The 22,182-nt window shown below is 34.2% G+C and overlaps 1 pseudogene; it reads right to left on the reverse strand.

Moving 5' to 3' along the window:
- The window catches only part of LOC143386086 (rho guanine nucleotide exchange factor 28-like), a 137,421-nt pseudogene extending 115,524 nt beyond the window's left edge, over positions 1 to 21,897 (reverse strand).
- Between the last annotated feature and the right edge of the window lie 285 nt (positions 21,898 to 22,182).

The raw sequence follows: 22,182 nt of genomic DNA on the forward strand, positions 1-22,182 counted from the left end.
AGGATATATGTAAAATTTTATAGACTAGCTAATACATTCATGCTTATCTCATAATTATTTTTTAAATTTTGATTGCTATGAATAGAATTTTGTGTTCTGAGTAATTATTGGTAATCTATAGGAAAGCTTTCTCTATCCATTTTGTAACCATATGTCTTACCATATTTTATTATGAAGTCAAAGTAATTTTCCTTCAATTCACTACATTTTTGGAGTAAACAATCTAATAATCTATAAGTAACGATATCTTGTTACTTTCTTCATAACATTTTAGGAATTATTTTCCATCACTATAAACATCCGAGATTATCAATTTATTTATTTATTTTTTACAAAAGGTTTACTTTGGCTCAAAATTATGGAAGTTTCCATCCATGATCAATTGACTAGATTGCTTTTGAACCTGCAGCAAGGAACCATGGATTATGCCCTTGTTTTTTTATGAGTTAATCTATCATTTATCTTACTTAGAAAAAACATTAAAATTGAATATTTGGAATATTTGTCAAAATTTTACTAACATTAATGCTTAATTCAGATGAATAAATACTATCATTATATTACATCTTTTCATCCACTTTTCATCTAGGACCATAAGAGTTTGTTTTCTTTATTTATTCTCTTTCTCTTTCTCTCCTCCCCCATACATACACATACACACATGACATCGATGTTTAAGGATATATGTAAAATTTTATAGACTAGCTAATACATTCATGCTTATCTCATAATTATTTTTTAAATTTTGATTGCTATGAATAGAATTTTGTGTTCTGAGTAATTATTGGTAATCTATAGGAAAGCTTTCTCTATCCATTTTGTAACCATATGTCTTACCATATTTTATTATGAAGTCAAAGTAATTTTCCTTCAATTCACTACATTTTTGGAGTAAACAATCTAATAATCTATAAGTAACGATATCTTGTTACTTTCTTCATAACATTTTAGGAATTATTTTCCATCACTATAAACATCCGAGATTATCAATTTATTTATTTATTTTTTACAAAAGGTTTACTTTGGCTCAAAATTATGGAAGTTTCCATCCATGATCAATTGACTAGATTGCTTTTGAACCTGCAGGAAGGAACCATGGATTATGCCCTTGTTTTTTTATGAGTTAATCTATCATTTATCTTACTTAGAAAAAACATTAAAATTGAATATTTGGAATATTTGTCAAAATTTTACTAACATTAATGCTTAATTCAGATGAATAAATACTATCATTATATTACATCTTTTCATCCACTTTTCATCTAGGACCATAAGAGTTTGTTTTCTTTATTTATTCTCTTTCTCTTTCTCTCCTCCTCCATACATACACATACACACATGACATCGATGTTTAAGGATATATGTAAAATTTTATAGACTAGCTAATACATTCATGCTTATCTCATAATTATTTTTTAAATTTTGATTGCTATGAATAGAATTTTGTGTTCTGAGTAATTATTGGTAATCTATAGGAAAGCTTTCTCTATCCATTTTGTAACCATATGTCTTACCATATTTTATTATGAAGTCAAAGTAATTTTCCTTCAATTCACTACATTTTTGGAGTAAACAATCTAATAATCTATAAGTAACGATATCTTGTTACTTTCTTCATAACATTTTAGGAATTATTTTCCATCACTATAAGCATCCGAGATTATCAATTTATTTATTTATTTTTTACAAAAGGTTTACTTTGGCTCAAAATTATGGAAGTTTCCATCCATGATCAATTGACTAGATTGCTTTTGAACCTGCAGCAAGGAAGCACAACATGGTGGGTACCTGTGCTGAAGCTAAACACTTAACTCATCATCACAGCATGAAAGACAAGAAGAGAAAATGAGGTTGTGAGGGGAAAGGGAGGGGGGAAGGGAGAGAATGGAACAACAACAGAAGAGGTAGAGAGGGAAGATGGGAGGGGAGGGGAGGGGGGATAGTAGGGGATAGGAAAGACAGCAGAATACAATAGTCACTAATATGGCATTATGTAAACATTTTGAATGTGTAACTGATGTGATTCTGCAATTTGTATTTGGGGTAAAAATGGAAATGCATAACTCACTTGAATCAAATGTATGAAAGATGAAAAAAATAAAAATTAAAAAAAAATAAATAAAATAAAATCCATCTATGTGTGCTATATGTGATCTACTACATAATTCCTCCTTTGATTTTTATTGTCATGACTATTCTTTATTTTGCTTTGTTCATGTTTAAAGTTTTTTAATTGTGTGATTTTTTTTTATTGCCATTAGTGGGTCAGTACACACATAATTTTCCAATCAACCATTTTCAAAATTCATATTCATAATTGTAATTTTCACATGTGTTTTATTTGTTCTCTTGGGAGTATTTTTCATTATAAATGTTTACTAGTTGAATTCTTTGTTACCTAAAACTTTTTCAGTACTTGTAGAAATTTTGCTACATTACACACTAAGCATCTATTGTATAAATTTAGAAAATTACTTATTAAACATATAATTATTGACATTCACATATATACTTAAAATATGTATTTCTTAAGATATTGTTATATGTTCAAATTCAGCAATTAAGCAGAAAGTAGAAAATGTGCTAAATTTTTGACCAACAGAAAAATTATAACAATTTAATTGACTTTAGAACTGACTTTGTTTGCTTTATGTTTTGAAGTATAAGAGTTGGAAAATTATTCAAAACATTAATTGTAAATGTTAATTGCCAACTGCTAGTTTTGCCAAGAATTTCAAACCTATAATGTCAATTAATTAACTGTACATAATTTAAAGTATGGAATTCTTCAAATATATATTAATATTAGTAAAATGTTCTTTCAACTTTTTGGGAAAAAGATTCTTAAAATCTCTCATAATCATTTTTATGATTCAAGGAAAGTAAGCAAATCTTACATAATCTAAAAATATTTGTCTTTTAACATAAAAAATGGACACATGCAACTTTTGTAATCTTTTCAGTTGGATTTTTTAGTTTTTTTTGTTTTGATTCACATGCAACTTTTAAAATTACTACTTTTGAATATATTTTTTTAAAAATCCCAATTATTCATTACATATATTAAAATGTTGATGGAAAATTGTGTTAAAAATTCTAATTCTAAAATGATTCTTTTCTAAACTGGGAATTTTAGTAAAGCTGAAATTTTTACCTGTTGATGAAAATATTAGTATATTTGGCCAATAGAAGTCTTTTAGTAAATTACCATAGTTTCATTCAAACTTAAGTAGTAGTCTAGTAATCTGATATGCATTGTGATTTCTTACATGAAATAGGAAGCCAATGGTAAAGTTTTTCATTTCTTAAAATATTAGCTTGATTTAAAAAGCCAGAGGAGCTAAGCCTATGTATTGCGGCCCTCCCCTCCACCCCTGCCTGCACTTCCACATCCCAAATGGAGCCCCCAATCTTGTCCTGTGGCCAGCCCTTGGGGCTTCTAGGACCAACCAGTGAAGCTGCCAGGGCAGGGAAGATTGATGCTTTTCACTGGTCTTAGCCAATCCCCAAAAAACAAATGCAAATGTTTTCTCTGATGCAAGGAGGTTGACTCATAGTGGGTTAGGGAGGGGGAGCATGGGAGGAATAAACAAACTCTAGATAGGGAAGAGGGGAGGGAGGGAAAGGGAGGGGGCAGGGGATTAGCAAGAATGGTGGAATGTGATAGACATCATTACCCAAAGTACTTGTATGAAGACATGAATTGATGTGAACATACTTTATATACAAACAGAGATATGAAAAATTGTTCTATGTGTGTAATAAGAATTGTGATGCATTCTGCTGTAATGTATTTAAAAAACAAAACTAATTAAAAAAATAAAAAAGAAAAAAAAATAGAAAATGTCTGGAGGTCCCACAATCATATTCAATAACATGTTCTTAATGATCCCCACATCTCCTACAAGACCCCTATATCCTGAAGGTTTTCCACCTCCCTGTCATGGACCAGGCACCCAGCCTTTAATATGTGGACCTTTGTGAACACATATCCAAATCATAGCAAACACATCTATCTCTATGCTTTTATTATCCTATTTCCATCAGTTAGTACTTCAGAAACTTTTGGATAGTAGCAGGGCTAGTTCTTAGTTACAATGCTTAGTTTTCTTACAAAATTTATTAGGAATGCTGATTTGAGTTGTGGGGTCTCAAAGGATATATATAGCTAGTTTGGAAAACAAGTTTATATCTTTAATTCATCTATTCTTTTAGTTTTTAATAATAGTAATAGATTTGGACATTATGAAATGTACCTTTGCATTTTTTAAGTAGGTCACTTTTTTTTCTCTTTTTTAACCTATTGCTAAGATAAGCTAGATATTTTAGATACTTTTGTTGTTTTCCTAATGGTGAGTACACCTGGAGAAAAATTTACTTGACCATACTTGACCATGGTGTATCAATTTTTTTTTTTTTTTTTTTTTTTTGGTAACGGGGATTGAACTCACAGCACTCAACCACCAAGCCATATCCCCAGCTCTATTTTCTATTTTATTTAGAGACAGGGTCTCACTGAATGGCTTAGGGCCTTGATTTTGCACTCACAATACTCCTGCCTCAGTCTCCTGAGCTTCAGGAATCAATCTTTTGATATGGAAAATTATTTTATTTACTAATATATTTTGCTTAGAAATTTTGTATCTATTTTGTAGATGTGATTATTCTATAATGAATGCATGCAAGGAGATGTACTTGAACACATGTTTGTTCTTTATCAAATTTGGCATTGTGTTTATGCCAGCCACAAAAAAAATGAGTTGAAAAGTTCTGTTTTTCCATGATCTGAAACAATTCATATTGCATGTAAATGTAGCTGTCCCTTGAAGATTTGATACAACAATTCATGATAATCTCACTCATATTGCTTTTAATTTCCAGGCAGTTTCTCCAACATTAATGAAAACTACTTTCTCCCTATTATCCATTCAGTTTCTATCAAGTCTCTACCATGCTGTATTAAGCAAGAAGACACAGGAAATGGTCACTGTAGATGCATATAAAAAAAAATGGTCCACAGTAAAAAGCAATTCATCCTAAGTCAAGGGAGTGGGGCACTCAGTGCACCCCACTGGAATTTGATAGAAAGAACAAATGACCTTGTTCTCCTTGACTTGGAAAGTTTGTTCTCATAGTTATTGCTTGTTTTATTTTGTTTAGTTTTGTTTTTCTCTGCCTTAGGAGAGATTTGAATTGAATCTCAGAATAGTCTCAGCTGAGAAATACTGAGCACACTGTAGTTGTTGATATGTAACAGTGCTTGGTATACTGACTTGTGTGCTGGGGCCACTGGAGAGCATTCTGGCAGAAACTGAGAAGGCACATTAAAGATACAATGTTGGAAAGAAAGATTCGTGTCAGATGCCCAGGGAACCTGCAACATAGTGCAACTCTTCCATCTCCAACCACCTAAATATTTCCATCCATAGGTGGTTTAATGGAAACTTCCAGCTCACTGACATCTAACATCAAAGTTCAAACAGATAACTTGCAAGCTCCCTTACCATTTTTTTTAACTCTATCTGAGATTTTGTAGCCTTAGCATGTCTCTTGGCCTTTGGAGTTGGGCATGACTTAGCCCAGGACTTAGGTAAAGAAGTGATTTTTAGTTTAACCCATCTAGTCCATTTCATTCCTCGGGTATGAATTTCCAACTCTTTGTGAGCCAACAACAACAACAGTGGTTTATATAAGTCATGTAAGAGAAAGGCACATCTATATCTTATGAGTCTATTTACCAAAGGAATTATAGAAGGTGTCTGCTTACTAGGAAAAAAAATCACCAAAGTTGAGACAGTGAAAATGCCATTAAGTCATTTTTCCATCCCCCAGAACTTGGCAGGGAATTGTTCCCTGCGGTGCATTTCCCTGCTTCTCTTGCAGCCAGGTTTTAAACATCTTAAGCTATAGCACTACCTTACCCTCCCCTGAGCAGTGACTATACTACCTCATAAATCTCTTTGGTCAGAATTCTTTCCAACATACCTCTAGGTCCCTTGTGATGGATTTTTTCCGCCCCTGGGAGGCCCCGTAGTTTTGTCATGTGTTAAGGAATTGGATTTGTGCAAACATCAGAAACTGCATATGCTGCTTTCCTTTTTTTACTTTCTTTGCTCTGATTTGAAAACACTAACTGTTAAGGGATGTTCCACCAATGTCTGAACACACAGTTGTGGCAAGTGAGCACAGAGGCCATGTTTTGTGATTGATTCCCTTCTCTGTTAAACAGCACAGTGACATAGGACTGGACCTTTGCATAGGCTATGGAGCTGACTGGATTGCTCATATGGCAGCTGTGATTTGGGAGATCATCACAATTGATCCATCGTCCCAACCTGTCCCTTGCTTTAGTTTGTCGTAAAGCTGGGATCTCTCACATTACATAACTCTCACAAAGAATCTTGTCATTTAGAAAACATTGCCAGAAGAATACACATTAAATTTGTTACCCATTAAGACCTTTGCCTGAATTAGTTTATCCACTTAGTTCTACAGTTACTTAGGCAGATTTAAGGGAACGAAATATTAAGCACACAAGAAATTCTGATTCTTTTCATTATGAAATGTATGACATGCCTCAAAAAGTCTATGCTGAAGCTCCAACCCCCAATGTGACTGTATTTGGAGATGATTCTTTAAAAGAGGCAATTAATGTTAAATGAGAACATAAAAGTGGGTGCTATTCCAATAGGACTGGTGTCTTTTTATAAAGATGAGGGGATACCAAGAGAGAGTGAGCACACATAGAAAAATGGCTATGTGAGGTCAAAGGAAGGAAGTATCCACCTTCAAGCCAAAGGGGGGGGGTGCCTCAGAAGAAATATACCTGCAGACACCTTAACATTGGACTTCTAGACTCTAACATTGTGAGAAAATAATTTCCTATTTTTTAAGATAGTCAGACTGTGGTATTTTACTATGACAGCTCTTACAAACTATGTTTATGTTTATTATTTAATATAATAGTATTAATAACCTTTCAGATGACACTTCCTTCAGCAATCCTCCGCTTGTCAGTTCCCTTCTCCCTCACAAAACAAAGAAAACAAGGACTTATGGCTATCCCTGGGACTCCTTCACTCATTGCAAATGCAGCACTGCATAGAGTAGACTGAAGATTTCTTATTCACTCATCTGGTTGTAGCAATAAATTGCATTTTGTTGGTGGCAGGGTCTGTGTCTTGTTCAGGATGTCATTCCTGGAGTGTAGCAGAGTGTCTGGTATGGCACACACTCAAAAATTTTTTAATTGAATCAAATTTAGTATATAGAAGGACTATTATTTAGATATTAGAGAGAGATTATAAACTCATTTTTCCCTTCAAAAATTTACAGATTATACAATTGCATCTCTGTAGATTCATTTTGTTAGTGCTAAATTGTGCATTTGCTGTTTCCTGGGCAGTAGGTATCATTTATCAGGTAAATGGTGGTGTTCCATTAAGACTTGTATATGTCAAAAAGTCAGTATTTGTAGGGCTTTGTACAATTGTTCTTTGTTCCATTAAAAAATGTTAGTATGTCACATCCCTGTTAAAATCTCTAATGTCATCCTATGGCTTCCAGAGTAATAGTTCAAGCTTTGGGATGGCATAAATATCTAGTTATATTGTGGGTCCTAATATTTTCCAGGCACTTCCTACCACCCATTGCTTGGTTTGGCCACGGTTGTCATGCACTTTTCTCAGAACATGACAACTAAACCTTCAAGAAATGGACTGTCCCCTCCCTTTGTCTATCCAGGAAGCTCAGTTCACACTTTAAAACTCAGTACAAATGTCACGTTTTGTGTGTGAAGCTTTGAGGATAATGCAAATCAGTTGGTCTTTTCTTCCATTATTTTCTCACAGCATTATGAATATTCATTGAATATATGCTCTTCACATTGCATTATAACTTCATGCAAATGCCAACCCAAAAAGTTCAAACAAGCACTGATAACAGTATCACTAAGAAATGATTGTCAAGTAATTTGGCAGACGAAGATGAGGAATTATTCCCCCAAATCTCAATTGATGACACAGGATTTTGTCTTTTCTCTCTTTGTGGGCTCAGAGTTTTTCTCCTTAAAAAAGACAAGGCTACTGTGATTCTTCTTCATTAAGGTGGCACTGAGGAGGACTGAGACCAACCTGGCTTTCAGGTTCACAGAAAACTTTGTTAGTCAAAAAACACCCATCTTCACAGACATATTTTGATGATGAATCTTATATAAATCCAAGTTTTCCATTGCAATATTACTCAATTTCCTTTCTTCTTCCAGTCTTGTACTTCCCAGTCCATATATTTGAAGAGAAAATTATATAATTTTGAAGGTCATAAACTTGCCAAATGTGTTGTCTGCTCCAATTCAGAGATTCTCATTCCCAGAAATTTTATGTAGTTATTTCACTTTTGTCTTATGGTGTTTGTGTTTCTTATGGCAGAAATCAACTCCATTTGAGCATCCTAAGATATACCTAGTATCTGTCACATGGTGGACCGCACGATATTGCTCAGATTCATGCAAGCATTCCAAAAGGTCCAACATGAAAATATCATATCAGAACAAATACCTAATAAAATCTAGATTATTAAATATAGGAAAACCTCAGGAAAAGATTACAAATCAAAAGAGAATACCTTGCAATTTATTAATAGAACTAGCCCTGTCACAAATAAATAAATTCAAATTTTACAATCAAAACTCCTTTCACCTCCTATGCTTGATCCAATAAAGTTCATCTCAACTCTATTTTTCTTGCTTCCATTTAAGAACCCCTCAGTCAGACATTCACCTGAGCATGAGACCTGACTGCTTCCACACTCATTTTGGCTTAACTTCACTTGCAAAATAAAGTACAATCCCCTCAACAATTCATTACCTTCACATTCTGGCCTGAAACCAATTTTTAGGACTGGTACTCCACAGCTCATCCCAATTCTACTGTATACTCTGTGTTTCACCCTAACTGAACTGCTTAAAATTCTGCAAACATATCATCTATCTTCTTGCTCCTGGGTTTCATTTTGTTCCTGCTGTTTCTGCTGCCTGAAATGTCCTCCTACACCCAGACCATGCCTGTTCTTTCTCAGGGCCCAACCCAAATGCCATCTCCATGAATTATTTACTCCTTTCACATGCAAAGAAAATGCATTGTTCACACACTGTCACCATGATGCACACAGTTCTTTGTTCCTTATTTTACCAGGTGATGTGCTATCTGACATTTTCCTACAGACTCCATCCTCCTCACCCCACCCACAATCCTTTCTCTCAAGGGGGTAAGTGCTGTATTTATTTTCTAACCATCTGCATTACATTCTCTGTTCCTGTAAAAAATGAAGTCTTGTTATATATTGGCTCTAAAAACTGAGAATATCTGAATAATTTTCTAATGTTTTAGAAAATGAAATCTAGAAATATTTAAAGGACAAGGAACAAGACATTTTACATGTAAAGATATTCCTGTTGACAACCTCAGGAAAAGGTAAGCTCTCAGGTATCTTAGAGAGAAAATAACAGGGTGAATCTTTAAGGAGACATTTCAAAAAATAAAAGCAAAGGTGTTTCCCATTTTGAAGGATAAAATGGACTATCTTCTTAAATTTTCAGAAATGAGAGAGTTATACTGTCAGACTCCAAACTGAAGTTTCAAGCAACTTAGACAACAGCAAATTTGCACTTGAGGCAATTTGAGACCACAGCCTAACTTATCTCATTGAGGAAACCCATATGTGAAGAAGAGACAGAATTCACAGAGGGGAAAAAAATATATTTCTGAAACTCTTGAAAAAAATTAATCTGGGGAAAATACTTTTTCACATAAAGTAGGAAGGTCAACATTCATCTGGTCTAACAGAGTAAGTCTTTCCAAAGATAAATAAAATTAATTAAAAGACCCTAAGAAGTAACAACTTTAGGGACCACAGTGACTAAAAGAAAACACACAGTGAAAATCATTCTTCCAAGGCTCTGAGGAGCTCTCTGAAAAGGAATGCACTTAGCTTTGTTTAATCAGTGGGGTTTTTAAAAAATTGTTTTTTATTTGTTTTAATTAGTTATACATTACAGTAGAATGCATTTATGCACTTTGATATATCATACATAGATGGGATATAATTTCTCATTTTTGTGAGTGTACATGTTATAGAATCACCTGGCCATGATCAGTGTTTCGAAAGCTTATTTAGACAGGGAACACTGTTCCTATCATTCAAACCAACCTATACACTTGGCTTTAGGAAATTTAGTCTGACTGTGCTTTCCTGATATTTTATTTATGCAGCATTCATGTTTGTATGAACAACAGAATAGGTGCCAGCACTGTGGAAGGTCCCTGTCTACCTTGGGCATCTCCCAGTTGAGGAGGTTTATTAAGAAGCGAGAAGTTTACATTCCCACTCAGATCCTACTGTCTAGTTGAATAAGACCACCTTCCATTAGTTCTTAATCATGCCCCAAATTGAAAAACAATGAAAAAACATGAAGAAAACTCAAATCAGGAAAAAAAAAGAAAAAGAAAAAAAGAACAGAATATAAACTTGAAGAAATGCCTTAAAAACTAGATACCAACAGCAAAGCATAAAAAAAAATCCCTGCCAGATGTAGCCAGCTAAAGTCTAACTGAAGTTTCAGTGGCAGGCATTTCATCTGTCATATCAAAACATTTTCAATACCATCTACCAATACAGCACTAAATTCTGGACTGCCATTAATGTCAACCCATTTATAATTTTGGCCCGCAGCACTAAAAAAAGGCAGATGACAGCCTACTATTTCACACCTGCTGTTGAAATGAATAAAAATGACTGAAACCCTTAAAAGCAGAAGAAAGAGGAAGGGGAAAAATAAAGCCAACAATACTGTACGATAAGGCTCGAGAGAATTCCCGGTCTGCCTGCCAGCCTGCCTTAAGTTTTGATATCAGGTTTCAAATGTGTCCCATACACATCTAATAGCAGCAATACAGAGGAGTTCAGGTGTGGAAACTTACCTGCTTGGAGATAATTTACTCTTTTTTTGATTGGTATCAAAACCCACTCACTGGATTTTCATGACTTGAACCTGTCCACTCATTCTCTTTCTCCTTGGCCAAAATAAATATGATATACATTTTCTGTAACATTCTTTTATGAACTTTGGAATATATAATATTGGGAACTTTTTAATGAACCTGTGTTCATTTCGGTGTATTTTGTGAATGTTCTTCATTATTCTTTCCCTCAGAGAAGGCAGCAGAACATGGGGACCACTGCGTGTTTGACTAGTATGATTAGTAATCATATTGTCTTTAACCCACCCAATAATAACTGAAATGCAAAATACAACTTTGAATAATTAGATGCCCTGGCTTTTAATCCTTAAGTATGCATGACCTTGCCAAGTGTAGTTATGATAACATCTAAGCAGCTCTTCTTAAAGTACAGATGGTAGATCCATACTTTTATGATAACATTAAGACATTATTTGCCTTTTTCTTTATCTTCTCATTTATGTTGGCAGTAGTAAAACGATGGGGATAAAACTGCTAGTACCTAAGCAAATGATAGTTTTTGCTTTGATATTATCTACTAGCTTCAGTTGAAACCTCCAATTATTCATAACTGTGATTTTTCCCATTTCAAGAACAAAGACGAGTTTTCAATACTTTCAGACTCTCTTGATACAGCACAAATCCAGATTATCTAGAATAATATTGAATGGAAATTTACATTCATAGTAAAGTAAAACCAAAACCACAAAGCTGAAAACAAGTCCTACTTATACATCATTCTAAAGGAAATCAAGTATCGTGCATATTCCTGTAGCGCCCAGTGATGTCACTAGGCTTCAGATGACATAAAGAGAAGATAAAGAACTTAGGAAAATTTTGCTTAATTGTGAGATTTCAATCATGGGAGAAAAAGTTATGCTCCAAAGCCCCAAGTTTTTGTAGAAATTAATCGTACCCATCAGACAGCTGTATCTTATTCCCTGGCTAAATACCTGCTGAGTCATTTTTATAGCTGACATGACTACCTATTTTAAAAGGAGAAAAGGAATTCAAGAGAGTTTGAAGGGCAAACAGAAAATTTAATCACAAACTTGTATCACTGAAGTAGCAAAGATGTAAAAAGTAAATTTCCCAACTTAATGCACCAAACATAGACAGGAATGAAATATCATCCACATATCGCATTTTAAAAGTATCTCCTATACCAGAGGATCCCCCAGTGGTAAAAGGGCTTGTGCTGTAATGCCAAGGATTGGAGCTGAGAGAAAGTGGTAAGAAGCTAAGCCACAGAGGGTATCCTCTACTTCCAAGAACTTGTCTTCTAGAGGACGTAACATGTGTCCTTCTGAGCCTTTATTTGGATGCCAACCACACAAGTTTTCTACATTCTCATAAGGATGTTTTACCTTTTCCGTCAATTTTATAGGTATCAACCTACTGGAGATGAAAGAGAGGATGAAGAAGACCAACAAGTCCCCTTTTCTTAAGAGACCCTAAAGAAGAGGATTGAATTTTTAACTAACAGAAGGAGAACTTCCAACTCTGTAAGTTGCCTCTATGTCTTTAAGAGATGTGAGGAAAAAACTTGACAGTTGAAGGTAATGATCAAGAAAAATGAGCAAAGCCATTTCAAATTTGTTACCCCACTCAGTTTGTACTCCAATCTATCTTTAGTGAAGTTAGTTTATCTTTTAAGTATCACAATACTTTCATATATCTCAAAACATAAAATTATACAATGTAAAACTTATTTCTAATTATTATCAATAAACTAAAATGTCTCCCTGCATACAATTCTAAGTGAGAAATGCCCACAAAGAACTGTTTTTATATTTATTGTTTTCCATATGGAAAATAATAATGTCTTCCTATGCATCTCACTAATTCCAGTTATATATATTTTTTTTCATGTCAATGAGGTTACAATGAATGCTTGTATCTTCAAATCAAAAATATGCGATGTTGGGCTGTGTGCTGTCAGAATCCTCTAATTAAAAAGAATTGGTCTCTAAAACTCTCATCCATGGCACAGCTAGGAAAACCTGTCCACAAACACATGTGATTTGTAGAATGCAGGGGGAGAAAAAGAGTAACCGTGTTATCATCCATCACTACTTGCAGAATATCTAGAGGCAGTTTACAACATTTGTCCAGTGGGAGAACAGTAAGATGCCTTGACGCTCCTAAATTATCTAACTACTTTGGAAAGCCTCTTTCTAAAAAACAAAACAAAAACAAAAAAAACATAGATTGCCTTGCACACTTCTGTCACACCAAAGCCTGATTTGTTAAAACATGGCATTACAGGCAATGATAGAAGAGAACTTCAATTTTATTTACTGTAAACTTTGTAATTTATTGGTGAATATATTCAGGTACAGGTAAGTTGAATGACTTGTCCAAGGTCTAGAAGACCATAATTCAGTTCTCATATTTGCAGTCCAGTCTTTCCCTTAAGATTCCTGTTTCTAAAACATCTGTTTATTTACCTCATGCACATTCTCAAATCTGAGTCCAAGAAATATAGGTGAAAATGGGACCTGGAAATTTTTTCCTTTCTGGAATAGAAGAACAAAAATGGCAACCATATCAGCAATCCTTATCTTTTGCAAAGAGATTAGAAGATGATAGGATAATAGACAACAATTAGTAAATATCATAGGCATGTAGGACATAATCATACTATCAGTCCAAAATTCCTCCTTGTTATAAATATTGCTGTTTGCTGGTGAAAAAACATAAAATAAATTTTCTATGACTTGTGGTCTCCATTCAGGCTATGATCCCTGAGAATAGAATAATCCCAATAGGAGAGAACAAAGATAATCAATGGCAAGGGGTTATTTTTTTCTCCAAGAACTTTTAGAATCTGATGTCCAAAAATATATGACAACTGTGGTTTCACTGTGGATATCTATAATACCCGGCATAACTTGACAGTCTGTAGTAGATGCCCAAGGCAAGAGGACCCTAGGCATAGAGCTTAATGAAATTATACAGAGCTGGATTGGTTGTTCTTTTCAGAAAGAATGTGGTTGGCAAAGTTAAGAAAAAAATTGATTGTTGCCAAAAGAGTAAATATGTGAATGATTTGTAGGCAACAATTGGGGCAGTCTAGTTGCACATGATAAGTAAATAGAGAAGTGGATCTAGAATGAACAAATACATAAAGGCAACCATGTTGTTGGGTAACGGTGGGTTTATCAAATATTGACAAACATGAAATGATTGTAATCAGTCACTGTCAAGGGAGAACAGGTCCCCTCCTCTCTTTTACAAATGATCCAATTAAAGGAAACATGTTGGCTATAAAAGTCAAAATCAACAATGCACTATATACTGACAACCCATCCAACATATAAAATCAATAGTGCATTCTGCTGCCATCCAGCACAAAGCGACAATAGCAACTTCCCCACCTCTTTAGTCAAATATGACACTATATCAATCGATCAAAACTCAGTACTTATTGAGAAATGCCTCTGAAGAATGCAAACTACATTATATGTTATGCCCCCCATTTTATTTCGATAAATTTTAACTTAAAGGCATAATACCTGAGAATGTTCTGTTGGCATCTAGAGTGTTTCTTTGTGTAATCACCACACAATTTGACATTGACTCTATTTACAACAAAATCATACAACACTGTAGGGCTAGAAATGCAAATGTCACTGAATCAGGAGCTATAATTTTAGTGCTGTCTCCATACCATGGCTTTGCCCAAGTCCTCCATTTAGTGTGACAAACAAGACATATATGGCTCTAATTAGTCATCAGGCTGGCACTAGAACTAAAAATAACATGAAGGGGAGCTGAAAGAGGACTTGGAGATGGAATAAATTATGAGTTTGGCAGAAGAAAAAACAATCTACAACTTCATATTTGCTTCAATGTGAAAGGGGAACAGAGCAGAAGGGGACTTTAATTCTATGTGTTCTGTCACCTTGAGCAAATAATTTTTTCTTGTCTGGATCTCAAGTCTCTTTAAAAACTGAAGCATAGGCTCCCTGGACTACAGTAACCAGACAAAGACTAAATTTTGATATTCTAACTTAATGGATTTTTAAGCTTTAACCCTCAAGATCCACAGTCCAAAATATATTTCTGATCATGACAGAGTGCATAAAAATAGAAAGAAAATTTCCTAAACAGTATTTGCCAATGTTCTGAGCAATGTTCTGTAACACTTTCTCTTCTATTCATTTCTATTTTCTTAATAAATGCTCGTTATGCCTTCCTATGGATCACAACCCACCATTTGAAAAACACTGTTTCATGTTTGTTGGTTTTCCATTCTGTTCTCCTTTTTTCCCTTCCTTCAGGAATTTCTACCTAAATCCTAATCTCTGATTCTTTGTATTTATCTGAATTTGCATTTTTCTTCAAATAATTTACATATCTACATTCCACAGGAATAGTGCAATACAGTTCCCTCATTAGGAGCTCAATAAATATTTATTCATTTTACCTACTAATCTCTTGGCTTCTTTGAGAATATAAGCCATGGGAAAGAAATCTTCTATTACCTGGAGTTTTTTGAAAAATTTTCATACCATAGGGTAAATTGTCTAGTTCTTTAAAATTTTAGAGCACTTACAAAGACAGAAATATGTTCATAATATAATTTTAAGTAAAATTATAGATACAATAGTTCATATAGAGTATGATTTCAGTTAAATGCAAGTATGAGAAAGGCTGGAAGGAGAATTTTCAATATAATGATAGACTTTAATTTCTTGGTAGGGAGTTTCTAGGCAATTTTTAAACTTGCCTTTTATAATTTATTCTGTTTTATAAGTTATCTTCCTTAACATGCGCTACTTTGATAATTAAAGAAATACATTTTTTAAATCTTTGAGAACACGAAAACATATGCCAGAAAGTGTGTGTATTAATATATTCCTATATATTTAATTTATTTCCTGACAAAGAACTGGTTCTATCCTTAACTTGTCTTTTAGCCCATTTCTTTTACATTCTTAAGGAATCCAGTACTGAGATTATTTTGTTGCAGTAACAATACTTCATTTTTTTTACCAACCAAGGTGACAATCTAAAATTAATCAAAGTCTGATTGCTATTTCTTTGTTTTTTTCCCATGTATGCCAATATGAATAAAGTGTGGATATAATAAACTATCACTGATAGAAGCTGATCATGTCAGATGTTGTTCTTACTTGCTCCATGTGATCTCATCACTCCTCACGGTTATCCTAGGACCCCTTCATAGTAGTATTCAATTTTCACAGGCGAGAAAACCAAAGATTGAAAGATTAAATAGGTCACCATTTTAAGTGGTGGAACCCTCACTTGAATTTCAGCAGTTACAACAAAATTGTGCACTAGAGACATAGTTGTCTTTAATCCTCATTCATGTAGGAAGTTAGTACTATTATTATGACCAACTTATATGTGAAAAAAGAGGCAAAGAAATGGCAAGATGGTAGGATGCAGAAGATGAAGTTGTATTGTGCATTTATAAGTTGTCTGCACACACAAAAAAGGAAAAAATAATCCTATTTATGAAAACTCTTAACTAGAAGATGGTTTAATTCTATCTTTCATATTTTTTATTAATTTCCATAAGGGCATGGAGAATTTCACCTCTAAATTTCCCAGAAATTTGCATGAAAAAAATAAGGCAAGGCTAGATATACTAGTGACTATTTTTCCTGAAAGACCTTTAAGAGATATGGCATATAGTTAACATATAGTAAACAAAATCATAACTCTTCCTCAGTATTTTATATTTTAATTACAAGTTTCAAAATAATACTACTCAACAAAATATGAATAAACTCAATTTTTATATGTGAATTATAACACTATTTGTTCTTGTCTTCCCAAGTCTGCCCAGCTCTCCTTTCTACCATAAAAACGTTTCCTGATTAGTACCATATTATCCACCATATTTTTTCACTCTGTATCCCTAGGAATTTATTTTTATTCCACCTAAAATGTGTATCAGTAGAATTGCCTCATTCTAAAGTTCTCAGAAACTCTTCATTGGCAGTAAGGCAGAGACAAAATGGTTTAATGAGCATACAAGACCTCCTACAAGGATGCTTCAATTAGCCTTTCAATCTGATTTGGGGCAGGACTATGTTTTAGGTTACTCTGTATACACCTCTCTGATTAGTGTGGTGAAAAGATTAATAGAATTTAAGAGCTAGAAAAGACATTAGTATTCATTTCCCTCAGCCAGGTCATTTCAAATAAAATACTGGTGCAAGGAGTATTCTAGATTATATAGATTATAGGTTAACAGAAACTTTTCTTCAACTTCTAAACATAAGTGGCTCAAAAAATTGTTGAATTAGCTGCATTTTGCCATATATTTTATGCCATATGAGACTTGGTTAGAATTGCAGTGTTTAATGTAAATGAATGGAATGAGCCAAAGTAAGAGACAGGTCCATGTGATAAGCACTTCAATATCAGTGAGACACAGCAATACATTCTTTGAAGATGCTTATTCCTATGTGTCATGAGAAGGAAGGGAGTAAGGAAGAGTATTTCCTGAACCCCAAGTTCTATTGAATGTGCCCCACAGCAGACTTCTAATAAGATTCAGACCTGAATTACCAAGAACATCATTCAGTTTACTTTCTGATTGAGGTGATCAGAGGAATCTAAGAACACAAACAGTTAGAATTAAAAGAGACCATGGAGATGAGCCACATGGTCCAGCCTCTTTATTTTGAACGAGGAAATTGAAATCTAATAAATTAGGATCTAGGATACAATTTTAAATCTTCCTTAAAATAATCTCTAAGAAAATCCATGGATCATGTCAATAGGGTTTATAAACTGCACCTTACTAAACCTTTTGGAGCTCCTGCATATTTTCTTTGGTCCACTTCTCACAATGGAAAGTGACTGAGGGGTTAACCACATGTAACTTCTCTGTCCTAAATAAGGAAGATCTGAATGATATTCTCTATGAGAAAAAGATTCTAATGCTTAAAATTACTTATCCCAGGATGAATAATTTAGAAAATAGCATATAAAATAGGGACAGATTCCATGCCACCCTTATTCTCCTCTTTTTATCTCTTTGGTGAATCCACCCAGAGTTTAGAGTTGCCATACTTTACGGTTGTAGAGTACCTTTAAGAATGGTGGTGGAAAGGAATTGAATGAGGCACTGAGGTTTAATGTTTAAAATTCATGTTTAAACCTTAAAAAGTTTCTTTCATAGTCAAAGCTCTCAACTAAAGAAGACAGACAATTATTTCAATCATTTGAGCCATCTGAAACCTTTTTGGAATTGCCTTCAAAATCCAAAAACTATTATTTCAGCTCTTCTCAATTGTGGCAGAAGTGTGTCTTTAAAAAAAAAAAAATATATATATATATATATATATATATATATATTTCATTATTAAAATGATAATGAGAAGAAAGTCAGTTACTGAGTGTGAAATCAAGCTTAAGACAACACTCAAGGTGTAAACAGGTCATGATTAAAAAAGGATCAGGGTGATGCCTTAGATACTTATTAGAAGTTTTATATGCTGGAAAAAAAAGAATTCCAAAAAATATTGAAGATTTGGATAAAATCGGTGCCATATCTTGACTGTATTAAGCTGAAAGAATAAAATTTGATTTGGTACAAGAAATACTTTGGTTTTGAGGAGATCCAAAAAAGAACCAAAGAAACCTAAACCTCTTTTCCACTATTCCCAAGTTTTGGGACCTTCCAATATAGGGATAACTTTTCTTACTTTCTTTACTTTAATGTATGCCTACTAGGGAGAATATAAATGATGTGCATAAGGCACTCACCATAATTTTTGGCAACTTTCCTGAGACAAAGGTCCAATCTTAGGAAAAATTCCAGGTTAACTTTGAAAGATAACACCCCTCTTGCCATCCATTTTTATTCTTTTCTGAGCCACATCTTCCATGATATTGTGTGACATGAACTTTCCTAAGTATATTTATATTATTTGTAAGAATAATACTTCTCATTTTCCTGCCAAGAAAATAGGTCCAAGAGGGCCTCACTGCTACACTTATGGTCACACCAAGTTAGCCACATCACGTGACAAAGCTCTTCCAACAGTGAATCAAAGGATGTTTCCATTCTTCCACCTGAATCTTATGTTACTGACAGACTAGAAGGAAGAGATCTGCATAAAGTAAGTGTGTTGCACACTTATCTATTTCATTTTCACATACACTGCTACAAAAATTAAGTATTAATACACTTACTGTACATGGGAAAATATTAAAGTTCTTAAAGTATCAGCATCTGCCCCAAATGCACACAGTGATGAAGTAGCAAATTGGATTTTAAATCCAAATCTTTCTGGAAAAAACACAAATTTCAAACTTATTCATGATAGAAAAAAAAAATCAAAGCATTGATGGCCTCACTTCAAAATACTCTAGGAAGAACTTGGCAGAAATATTATGAAATGTGTAAATTATTTAAATAAAAACATGATGATAGTATAACATCTGTTCATACCTGTCCTCACCTTTGCCTCTTATATCTCGATTGCAGGTGTAAGAATGTTCAATCATGTGTAAACATGCCTTTGTACTCCCAATTTTTTTCACATCACTCCTCAACTGGTTCTCTATTTGTGACCTGGAGGATACAGGAGCTACCAAAATTTCCCCAGAACTGAATGAACCTAATAACCATGCCACTGTATAAATGACTAGTTTATAGTCCTTTACTTTTTTCTCTCAACCTTAGCCATATGTGTTTTCACTCTTAAGTTCCTGAAACATTTGTCTACATGCTCTTTGAGGATCCTGATGAAATCTCCACCTTTGTATTCAATATTTAGTCACCAACTCAGAGGACACTAGTATACTTCTTTGATCAAACTGATTGCTAAGTGGGGCAGTCTGAGTAATTTAGGGCAGGGCTCATTCATCTTTCTTCCACACCAGAATTTTTAGACTTAGAGGAACCAAGGAGAGGATGAGCTGGGGAAAACAGAGGAGACTGTTGGTCAAGAGCCTTATAGAAGTATAGAAGACTCAAATTTGCCCAAAATTTGTGTTCATCATATATTCTCTAATCCATGTTGGCATCAGATGGTCAATGGTGAATGTAGGGGACATGGGACCTGGCCCAACATCTTTCTATGTCACCATAGGTTCCAATTGTTTAAAATGTGTTTGAGACTTTTAATAAACGATGCCTGGAAGAGACATGTTTTCGTAATAGACACTCCATAAATATTTCTTGATTTGATTAACAGTATTAGAAAGCCAGGATTATAAACTATCTAACAAAGTGTTGGTATCTTAAAATACTTTTATCTCCCAGGACTCTCTCAGGTGCTCTCAAATGCAATTGAAATATATGAACAATTCCATCCACAAAGAGCTTACAATTAGCCAAAAGAAATGGTATTTAGTCTACTTTTAGACTGGAAAAAAAATCCAACTTCAGCCATTAAATAAAAAGAGAGAATTCATTTCAGCTTCATTTTCTCTCAGCCTGTGTATTAATATCTTGATTTCCCTGATAGTATCTAGGCATAAAAGTTATGTTTCCAATTTTTCATTTAGATGAAAGATATTCCACATTGCCTGCTACACCACTAAGGACTAAGTAAATGCTCTTCAGCTTTCCTTTTTAAAAAATAATAACCCACACTTATTTGGATCATTTTCTCTATATGGCTTGAGAAAAAGAAGTATCAGGGTTGCAGGGATATTGTTAACCATGAAAATGACATTCTAATTGCAAAGCCTTCTTGGCTCACCTGGGATATCACTTCTAAAATTATATCCCAGTAATTTATTCTTTCAATTCCCTAAAGAGCTGGCTTGAGGTCAGCATCATAGTGAGACAGACAGCATCTCTTTTGATAAAAACTACAGTAAACTGCTATTTTAAAAATCCTTTCATTCCTCTTCCTCCTCCCTTAATAATTTGTTCAAAAAGAATTTCATATAAGATATGGTCAAATGCTGGTGATTTCATCTCATGCAAAATGGACCTCTATGAAGACAATTAACTAGTAATTTTAGGATGAGGTATCACAGGGTCACAGACATGGCCTCTTAATTTAGGCCTAACCACTCCAAACTGATACTACGGGATACTGGGAATGTAGGTGAAATAGTTGCCAAGAAATTGCAGAAGAGAAAATGACTTAAAATTAGATCACTTCTCTCTGGATGATTGTCTTCTTGTCATTAAGATGAGGGTTTGGACAAGACATCACAGTTCCAGTAGAGAAGGAATATGCAGCCACTGATGGATCATCAAGATGGCACAAGTTTCTAGAATCTGCATTATCTAGTTGGAAGTTTCCACCTTACTGGGTTGTGATCATTGAAAACTTTGAAAAGTTTCTAAACATCATTTTTCTCATCTAAAGGAAAAAAAATATATCAAAGAGACAATGCCAGCTCATTATAAGCACTCAATTAATGTTTGCCATTTTTCTTATAAAAAACAAAAGATAAAGGGCAATCAATAATGGACTTTTCTGCCCCAGTGAGGCAGATCTTTCCTTTCTTCCAGATCTCTACATTCTATTACCAGTCCACAGTGCTTTGGTGCTGCTTCTGGGAGACCCAAAACACAGACAGTGTTTACCTGGAAAAGACCTGTGATCCTGCAGTAGTTACCATTGTGAGTCATCAAAGAGGCAATTAGCGCCATGTCCCACTTCCCATCTTAGACTAAACTTCCTACAACTCAGCTACATATCCCAAATCTTTCCACAGATTTATCTTTCCTACAGATATCGTGCTTGGCAGATCAGTCCATGGTTTGGCTCCATGTTATCTGATCACATTTTACTTCTCTTGTCCATTAGAAACCTGCTCCTGCTCACCTAGAAATCTCCATGCTATGCTCACTTTTTGATCCCTCATCTTCATTCACATTGCTTCCTTCTTCAGGCATGTTTTCTTTCTCCTTTCTCATTTTCCACATGCTGCCAGTGTTTCAAAGTTCACCTCTTCTTGAAGGCCTTGCTGTTTTTTACAGAACATACTCTGTAAATCAGAATTGATGGCATTTTTCTGTAAAGGGCAGGAGAATAAATATTTTAGGTTTTGGAGACAACATCACTTCTGTGGTGACTTCTCAACTGGTTGTAACGCAATGGTAAACATAGACAACATGAATGGGTGTGGTTTTGTTCCAACACACATGGATGTATAACCAATGTGATCCTGCAATATGTACATGTGGAAAAATGAGAATTCATACTCTATT

Source organism: Callospermophilus lateralis (assembly GCF_048772815.1).
Source record: "Callospermophilus lateralis isolate mCalLat2 chromosome 17 unlocalized genomic scaffold, mCalLat2.hap1 SUPER_17_unloc_3, whole genome shotgun sequence".
Lineage (NCBI taxonomy): Eukaryota > Metazoa > Chordata > Mammalia > Rodentia > Sciuridae > Callospermophilus > Callospermophilus lateralis.